The sequence below is a fragment of the Protobothrops mucrosquamatus genome, unplaced genomic scaffold (assembly GCF_001527695.2).
Source record: "Protobothrops mucrosquamatus isolate PMUCROS unplaced genomic scaffold, P.Mucros_1.0 scaffold95, whole genome shotgun sequence".
In the NCBI taxonomy this organism is placed as follows: Eukaryota; Metazoa; Chordata; class Lepidosauria; order Squamata; family Viperidae; genus Protobothrops; species Protobothrops mucrosquamatus.
The window spans coordinates 1,550,864-1,560,465 of record NW_015386470.1 but is presented as its reverse complement, the minus strand read 5'-3'; positions in this window follow the sequence as shown (position 1 = coordinate 1,560,465).

The window sequence follows — 9,602 nt, the reverse complement described above, 5'->3', positions numbered from 1 at the left end:
CTGTTGTTAAAGAAAATAGTAGTAGAGGCCTATGTACCAGGCAGGGAGGAAATGAACTATCCTCACCGTTTGAATGGAATACCAGAAAGGGAAAAGCCCAAAGCTTTGGAGAAACATTTATCTGGCTACAGTTTTGGGCACATTGATGTGGGAGCAAATCTCATGATAATTAACAGAACTTACTTCCACGGAACTATGTCTTGGATTTAAGCTGTAATAGAATAATCTGATGCATGTCTGTCGAGAATGATCCTACCAAGGTAAGTGGAGAGGTAATTTTGCTCTAAGAGTGCTTTCTCTGGGGCCACATGTATTTTCTTTCTGCCTTTGACTTGCCAGAAGGAAAAATATATCAACTTATATGGTATTTATTCCATAGCCTGCCTTCTGCATCTCAGCAAGAGAGCCAAGCTGTATTGCAGCCCTCACCTGATTTGCTGTGGGGCTGTTTTAGGGCAGTGACAGTGACCACTGTCCTTTCTCCCTTTATTCGGAGCCCTCCAACTACCAAGTGTTAAGCTGAAAAAGTGCCAGGTTCAATTAGGGGTTCAAGCTTAATTCCTATTATGTACTAGGTGTTTGTTCTACCAGGACTTCAGGAGGCAGATAACCCTATGAAACAATTTCATAGATACTGTCACCCATAGGACTAGTGATCTCCTGGGAGATTGATAGCCATGGCACAGAAATAGAAGAGTAATATACTTATATCAAACAACCCATTCCAAAGAAGTTGTTTGAGCAACTTGATAGACAAAGCAGAGAAGTACCCAAAGCAGAAAGCTCTCAGTGCTTGTGTATCATTGCATCTTTACTATTCTTTCTCCAGTCTTCAATAACCATTCACCACTCTCTAATTTTCCTTTTATGGGAACGATGATCAAGTTTGCAGCTGATGAGAACCTGGAGGCAAGAGTTCATCTACATCAATTTCAGGTTGGATTTAGTACTGAGACAGTCTGTGAACTACTTGTCAAAGACTTGTAGCAGACCCAGCATAGTAGAAGTGCGTACCTCCCTTTGTTCCTTGATCTCTCAGTGGTTTTTGATATCGTTGACCATTATATACTTCTGAGTTGGCTCCATCAGTTGGGGATTGAAAGCACCATGTTACAGTAGTACTTTTCTCCAGGGCCAGTTCTAATCAATGTTAGTTGGTGGGAAATGAGCACTCCATACGCCCTTCCTTTGTGGGATGGTGCTGGGTTCTATTCTCTCTCCTCTCCTTTTTACCATCTTTATGAAACCACTGGGTGAGGTCATCTGCCAGTTTGGATTTTGGTATCATCAGTATGCTGGTGATATCCACCTATATCCTTCAACTCTGGACCAGCCAGCTAAAGCAGCTGAGGTTCTGTCCCAATGGAGGGAATGTCTCAATCCTACCAAAACTCAGAAGTTGCGGGTGTTTGGAGTGCCCAGATCTGGAGATGTTCCAACTTTGACCTTGAATGGGGTGGCACTTCCCCATTCAAGGATGATGCATAATTTGAGGATCTTTCCTGGACTCCCAGCTCCTGTATGGTGAGCATATGGCACCTGTTTTCAGAAAGGCCTTTGCCCAGCTTCACCTGATATGCTAGTTGCACCCTTTCCTAGACTGGGAGTGGGAGGCTTCAGAAAGTCATTTATGCCATAGGCACCTCACAGCTTGATACTGTGATGTGCTGCTTACAGGGCTGCACTTGAAGATCAAATTTCAGTTGGTTCAGGATGGTTCAGGATGCATGGTTATGTAACACCTGTGCTTTGCAAGCTACACTGGTTGCCAGTTAGTTTCTGGGTGTAATTCAAGGTGCTGGTCATTACCTATAAACCCTTACATGGCACAAGGTGTGGTTTCTTGAGGGACAACCTATCTCTTATATCAGAGGTCTTCAAACGTGGCCCTTTTATGACTTGTGGACTTCAACTCCCAGAATTCCTCAGCGTGCCTGGGAGTTGAAGTACACAAGTCATAAAAGGGCCACGTTTGAAGACCCCTGTCTTATAGTATCTGCTCAACCAATTTGGTCAGGCAGGATTGGTACACCTTGAGTTTGATCGATTAAACAATACCAAATACCAGGACCCTGGAAGCAGCTTTCTGGAATGAGGTTCTCCTCAAGTTTTGAAAAGCCCCCAGCTTACTGGTATTTTGAAAGGTCCTGAAGATGTAACTCTTTGCCCAGGCCTCTGCTGAGGATGATTGAGCTCCTTTCTTCCTCTACCTTGTCCCCAACGAGAATGGTTTCCTCTGCCGTCTCTGGTTGTTTTTATGTTTTTGTACTGTTTTTTGTTTTAAAATCTTTTTAACAATTTGTTAACTGCTCAGAGTCAGTGGGAGTTTGGAAACACATAAATTTGATGAATTATTCAATTATTATTCTTGCAACACTTCCCAATTGATGAAGTCCTCCAAATAAGCAACCTTGGGTTTCTTACCAATGCATTGGGCTACAGGTGTCATCTTATAAAGCCAATGTGGCCAAACTCACAAAACTGTTGGTAAGATGGATCCCATAAAATGTTTTGACTACTAGGTCAAATGGTGAGAAATGGCTCAGCAGAAGGGTCCTTTATACACCATCTCTGTGTGCTTTTGATCTGGCTTCATGTAAGTTAAATGAATCGCTCCCTGTGTTTAAGAGACAAAAGGGAACGTCCTCTCTCTGCCTTTGCTTCTTCTAAGATGCAGTTAAAGAGATTTGTGAGGTTTTTCTATCCACTGATTCTTTTAAAAAAATCCATGTTTTACTTCAAATAGAATTAAAGTCTGTGAGCATTCATATTTAAAAAGAAAAGCCCATACTCCAAATCCACGATATTTGTCTTTTTAACAGGTTCTACTGCTATTTAATCATCCAGTATTCTTTCAGCATTCTACCTATGCTCCAGAAGCATACCATCAAATAAGAGCTCTTGCTAAACTGAAACTCCAACTGATAACAATAATTTACGTTTGCTAGCTGGGGAATTCTGGGAGTTAAATCCCACCCATCTTAAACTTGCCTAGCTTGAAAAACACTGCTCTAAATGTTTCCTTCTAACTATTTTCTCTCAAGTGAAGAAAAGAATGTTCTTCGCTCACAAATATTAAAGGGAAAGTCAATTGTCAAACTATTTTCTACTTTCTGACTGCAACTGTTGTGAGTCAGCCAAGAGATAAACTGGTAGATATGGCAGGTCTGTAGATAATTCTAAATATTTAGTTGTTTAGGAAGAAATTTACTATTCTGCCCTTCATTGCAGAATTGCAAAATAGTTCACAGATTTTAAGGCAGCAGTGGTGTCTCTACCCAAGTTTGATTTGTATAATCAGACTAAGTTGACAAATGAATCTATTCTTGCACATAGTAAGGCTTTTTTTTTCCCTGGGGAATCTGCATAGGAGTGGGATGTACAAAATGAACTAATAAGATCAGATAAGGAAGTTTAATTATTTGGGATGTTGCAACTCAAGTTATCATTGCAGAAAAGCACAGAATACAATAAATTCAATTAAAACACAGATGGCAGTTTTCTGCCTACTCCAGAAGCAGCTTTTGTAGCTTTTGATTATGAAAAACAAACAAAATAAAAAGTCAATCATTGAATAGCAATTAATTTGGTGGAGATTGAATGGAGTGTTTTCAAATGAATGCATGGTCTCAGATAAATAAATACATGAACTAAGGAGTTAAAGAAGTCTGTTAAAAGTTTGGAAGAAGTGGAGGTGGTGAAGAAGCTTCCTAATGTGGACACCAGGCTCTGCCTCAGTAAACTAGTCCTTGGGCACCTGATTATATGGAAATGGTGAAGCCAGAGGGAACATTGCATTTTGTCTATGCTGCTATCAAAAATATTACACATCTCTTTCTTTCTGTTTCTCATGCTTACCTATTTTTGCAGCACTAATATGATAGCTCAAAAGGAAGGAAGGAAGGAAGGAAGGAAGGAAGGAAGGAAGGAAGGAAGGAAGGAAGGAAGGAAGGAAGGAAGGAAGGAAGGAAGGAAGGAAGGTTCTGTTATCACCTTCTCCTTCCTGTCACTCCCAAATCACTCATCACCTCAGCCGAAGCAGAGTTCTCCAAATTTCTTGATTGCCTTGAGACAGGAGAAAATAACCACTTCTGGATTGCAAAGATCCAGAGAGTTATTAGATGGCAGCAAAGAGACATAGACAGCTGGAGTCATTGAGATTTTGGCAACCCACATAAAAGGTTTCCCTAAAACTCAGAGGCTACTTTCACCTCTCGTTATACACTGAAAAATGAATATTGTAGAGATGAAGGATACATACAAAACATGTGTATAGTATCCAAGTACCTAACTTAGAGGGCAGGTTATAGATTATATTTGGATATGTTTGCCCATCTTTCATGTGGCCATTATGGTTTCTATGTTTGCATTCCGCAACTGCAGTTAGATATTAAGCGGAGTGAAGGGATGCTGTTCATGGCATAGTTTACCATCCTCCCCCTTTCTTCTCTCAACAAAATCTCTATTACTAATATGTAAACAGTAAAACCTGAAACAATTATGTTACAGCAGAGCTGAAATGTCCAAGGCAGGCACAGAAAAAAAGTAGAACTAGAACCGATGATCAAAAATTGCAAACACACACACACACACACACACACACACACACCCCACAACATAATACAGGCAGTTTTTGATTTACAGCCACAATTGAGACTAAAATTTCTGTTGTTAAGTGACTTTTGCCCCATTTTATGGCCTTTCTTGCCACAGTTACTAAGTGAACCACTGCAGTTGTTAAGTTAGTAACAGAGTTAAATGAAAATGGCTTCACCAATGACTTTGCTTGTCAGAAGGTTGCAAAAGGGGATCGCATGACTCCGGGACAGTGCAACTGTCATAAATATGAACCAGTTGCCAAGCATTTGAATTTTGATCACATGACCACAGGGGAAAATTGTCACTTTTTCATGCCGTTGTAACTTCAAATGGTCACTAAACAAATGGTTATAAGTCAAGGGCTACCTGTAGTAAATATTTAGCAATAAAACTGACAATCTATGAAGTTAGCAAGAATCTGGTAGTTAGCCATCTATTAGTGATACTCTGTATATTTTTAAGTAAACTGAGAATGTTTGCACATTCTTCATCAAGCCTATTTTCATGAGCTATCAGTTAGGAAAAAGTAAAAACTGCAACTGGATTCATACTTCACACTAATTTGATTATAATCTGTTGAAACTGAGTACACGCATTGTATTAAACCATAAACCATGATTTACAAGCTACAGTGGATAGGTTTGCACAACTCAAACTCCAATCTCAACAAGGCCTACTCAGGCTTAGCCTGATACACGATACACAACTGTAGTGCCAAACTGCTTCTGGACATTAACCTAAAGAAGCAAAGCCTCGGTATTTTTTCAGTAGAGAGAAGAATACCTGAAGATTGTGGCTGCAGATTGCTGAGAGTTATGGCAGATGACTCAGCCACACAACCACATAAATAAATAGCCTGGGTCTGGGTAAGTTTAAATCATTCAGGGTCACTACCATCAATTTTGTCTGTCCTGAGCAATCCAATTAAGACCGAAGACAGCTGGTTTGAGAGTGTGTGTGTCTAATAAAGCTGATTTCAGTGCAGTTTGATTTTCAGCCATGTTACAGACAGAGGCCGTTTTCTCCCTTTAAAGCATTTTGCTAGATGGTATTAATAAAGACCACAATGCTACCCAAGAGGGCTCTTTGATTCCGCCACCAAAGAATTTACGGATTCATTGCTGTTTTCTAACACTCATTTCTCAAATAGCTATTGAATATTTTATGTCCTGGGAGTTTCACTTTCTGCATAATGTAGAGAGCAAGATAACCGGTGAAATTAAGATAAAACCCCTTTTGGGAAAAGCACTCTGAGGAGGAATTAACGCTAGCATGTTGCCTTGAAGTTCCATTTCAAAGTATAACACCTAGGAAGGGTTGCCAGTTAAGTTGCAAAACACACACACACACACACAAACCCCAACATAGGATTCTAAGTCTCACTACTTTCTTAGAGGGACAGGAAACGAAATGTTTGCAATGTCCCAAAAAAGTACAGAGAAAAATCTTCTAATATAACTACTGCAATAATCATTCTAGTTCTGCTTTCTAAAATCTAATATCTTGTGCTAAAGGTTGTAGAAATTGTACTCCAACATAGAGGGCATCAGATAGCGGGAAATTGTGGATGATGTTCTGCCTGCAGCCATCCATCTTATTTATCTCAGAACTATGTTTATCTAGGTAACTTTAACCTTTTTTAACACACAGTTTTAAAAGTACCTCCATTTATGTTTTTATTTTATTAAACATTCTGTTCAAGCAAAGTCTGCATCTAGCCAGTCAGGAATCTCCTTGACTTACACTGATACTAATTTTTGTTTGTGTTGAAGGAGTTTGGCTCAGATAGGCAAGACCGTCACTTAATCCACTCTTGACCTAAAATATCACTTTGTAATAAGTGATATTCAAAACCTTTCTACACTATACATAAAATGTTAATTATGTTAAAAGCATTACCACTGAACTACTGTCCATCATATCCAACATTTGATATTTAATTAGTTTAATAATTTGATGATAGTCAAACACTGGAAATAAATACTGGGTAAAAATACATACACAATCTATTTGTGTTTGCTGCTAAGAGAAGAGCTGAAAACATTTGGACCAAAGGTCAAAGTAAATGCAAGAAAAGTATAAGAAGCAATTACATGTGTATGTGTACACTTTGAGTGCAAGCAACTAAAATTCATTTTTAATGTGTGCCATTGTGCCCATAGTAAAAAATGACAATAAAGGTTATCTATCTATCTATCTATCTATCTATCTATCTATCTATCTATCTATCTATCTATCTATCTATCTATCTATCTATCTATCTATCTATCTATCTATCCATCCATCCATCCAGATAGATAGATAGATAGATAGATAGATAGATAGATAGATAGATAGATAGATAGATAGATAGATGATAGATAGATAGATAGATAGATAGATAGATAGATAGATAGATAGATAGATAGATATAATGATAAGTTGATCTAAAACACTAATAAAATGTCATATTACAGGAAGAACTCAAAAAGAAAGAATATAGGCTCCCGAAAAAGCAATTCACTGTTGACAGATGGCGGTGGTTATGAGGAAAACCATGATATGTTATATTAAAGTGAACAACTCTTTGTTTGCAATACCAAAGGCCATATTTTTCATCACTGAACATGCAGGAAATGAGATGTCAGAAAGTGTTTTCAGCTTGAGTCTTTCTACATCTCTCATCCACTCTGCATGGGGCAACAGGCATTCCAAATTACAGACATTCCAACAGTGAGGGTGGACATTTAAGCCTTTTTCAATCATTGCAATTTTATATTGGCTCTGTATGCAAGGAAAAGAAACATGGGTGAGAAACTGCTAATTTTCCAGAGGTCTCCATCATGGACAAAAATCTCCAAAGTGATTACCTTTCAAGAGCAGAGATTGATAAGAGCAATTATGGCACTATGTTCCTCTTTGTTTGGAGAACTTTCATATAATGTTGCCTGGCTCTGATCAATTGTAGTAAATACAGAAACAATTCTGTAGGTATTTATCAAAATTGAATTATGTATATTACTGATGCATCTCTGAATATAATAACATTAGTTAAAATGCAGAAGAAATCATCCCTACCCTCAATATTTGCTACTGAAAGCTTAATTCAGCAACAGATGGTGCTGTTTTTCAAAAAAAGCATGTTTTACCTGTCACAGGTGTGACATCTATATAATATAGGTATATAAAAACGTGCGTATTCGAATGCAACGTTGTGACAAAATTTCAAAGCAATCGGTGAAGAACTTTCGGAGATTTAAGATTTTGAACAAACAAACATTTACATTTATATATATATATATATATATATATATATATATATATATATATATATATATATATATATATATATATATATATATATATATATTGTGTCCAAAAATCACGATCACCAAGAGTTTAGCTAAAATGTTTATAAACAATTAAAAAGTTTAAAAAACAGTTTAAAAGCGTAGCCGGATGCAGGCATGTGGGAATGGTATATAAACCCTCCCAAACACCGCCTCAGCAACCCTGATGATGTCGGGAGAGTCCGACGAAAGCTCGGTTGCCGATAATTTTAAATGTTTTATTGCTTTTAAACTGTTTTTTAAACTTTTTAATTGTTTATAAACATTTTAGCTAAACTCTTGGTGATCGTGATTTTTGNGGTATATAAAGAGAGAGAGAGAGAGAGAGAGAGAGAGAGAGAGAGAGAGAGAGAGAGAGGTTAGTATGTAGTACTTGCATACATGCAAGCTCAAAATGATACAGACAAATTTCTGTTTGTTCTTCTCAATTCTTTCATCCCTGATAATATCCTGTTTAGTAGCCAGGCAGTAAAACAAGGCTCTTACCAGTAGTTAGGTTATTGATATGTATGTTATTCTAACTCACTCATGACCTGCTGCATTGTATAAAAAAAAAAATACCCACAACGACCTGTAAAAAAATACATACAAAACTATGGAAAAATTTTCTCCTAGCCTAATTTAACTTGATGTTCTCTAGATGTAGCTGGGATTCTGGGAATCACAGTACAGTACAAATTCATTTGGAGAGCCCTGAACAGGAGCAAGTGGCTCTAAGTATTAGTTTATACTTTTTCAAAAACTATCCCTACCTTTAGGGACAATTTTAATGATTTTAATAAGACACAGCGATAAATATTTGGTTTTTAATTGGCTTTTATAGGGGATAATGTTTTATATTGTTTTAACATGCTGTGAGCCGCCCTGAGTCCCATGGGGAGAAGGGCGGCATATAAGTTAATGAAAATAAATAAATAAATAAAATAAGGCATCCATACTCAAGGGGAGGGAAGAAGAAACTCCCAAATTTAATCAACAAAGATGAAATTTATGCAGCAGTATAATTTCTGGAAGCTCAATGATTCTGTTTTCTGAACCTTTTTTTCCTGCTGTCCTTCCTTCTCCCTGTTAGCTCTCCAATCTTGCCTCTCTTCCCTTTCAGTGCTTCTTCTTTTTGTAGTTTCTCTTGCCTTTGTGATAGGCTGATAGAATCCCCAGAGACACCACTCAGATCTCCTAGTTGTTTGCACTGTTTTTGAAGGGCTGCTGGCAAGCTCTGCTTACAGGATAATAGCCAAGCCTTTTTGCTCTGCAGCTGGATATAGCTGGATCAGTTTGCACAGGCTGAAAGCGATGAAGAACAATTGTTGAAGGAAAAGTCTTCATCAAAAGTATTAAGAATTTTATAGGACTTTGCAAATCGGCAACACTCTAGCAAATTCTCAGGTGCAGGAGATCACAGTGATAGCTATCACCCACTTTAAAATATTCCATGCCTTCAGGCAATTATTTTGGTTTTATTGGCAACTAAGTATAGTGTTAGATCGCGCAGGCAGTAAGACACGAGTCGAGTGACAGTCAGCTCTCGGTTTATTGGCAAGGCATCAAGTAAATCCGGACTGGTTCTCTGGGCCAGGGGAGCCCTCTTTTATGGGATTCCCCTGGCTTGTAATCACACAATTCCATTGGCTGGCAAGACCCCGTTGCTAGTTAGCCAACCAGCAACGGAGACCC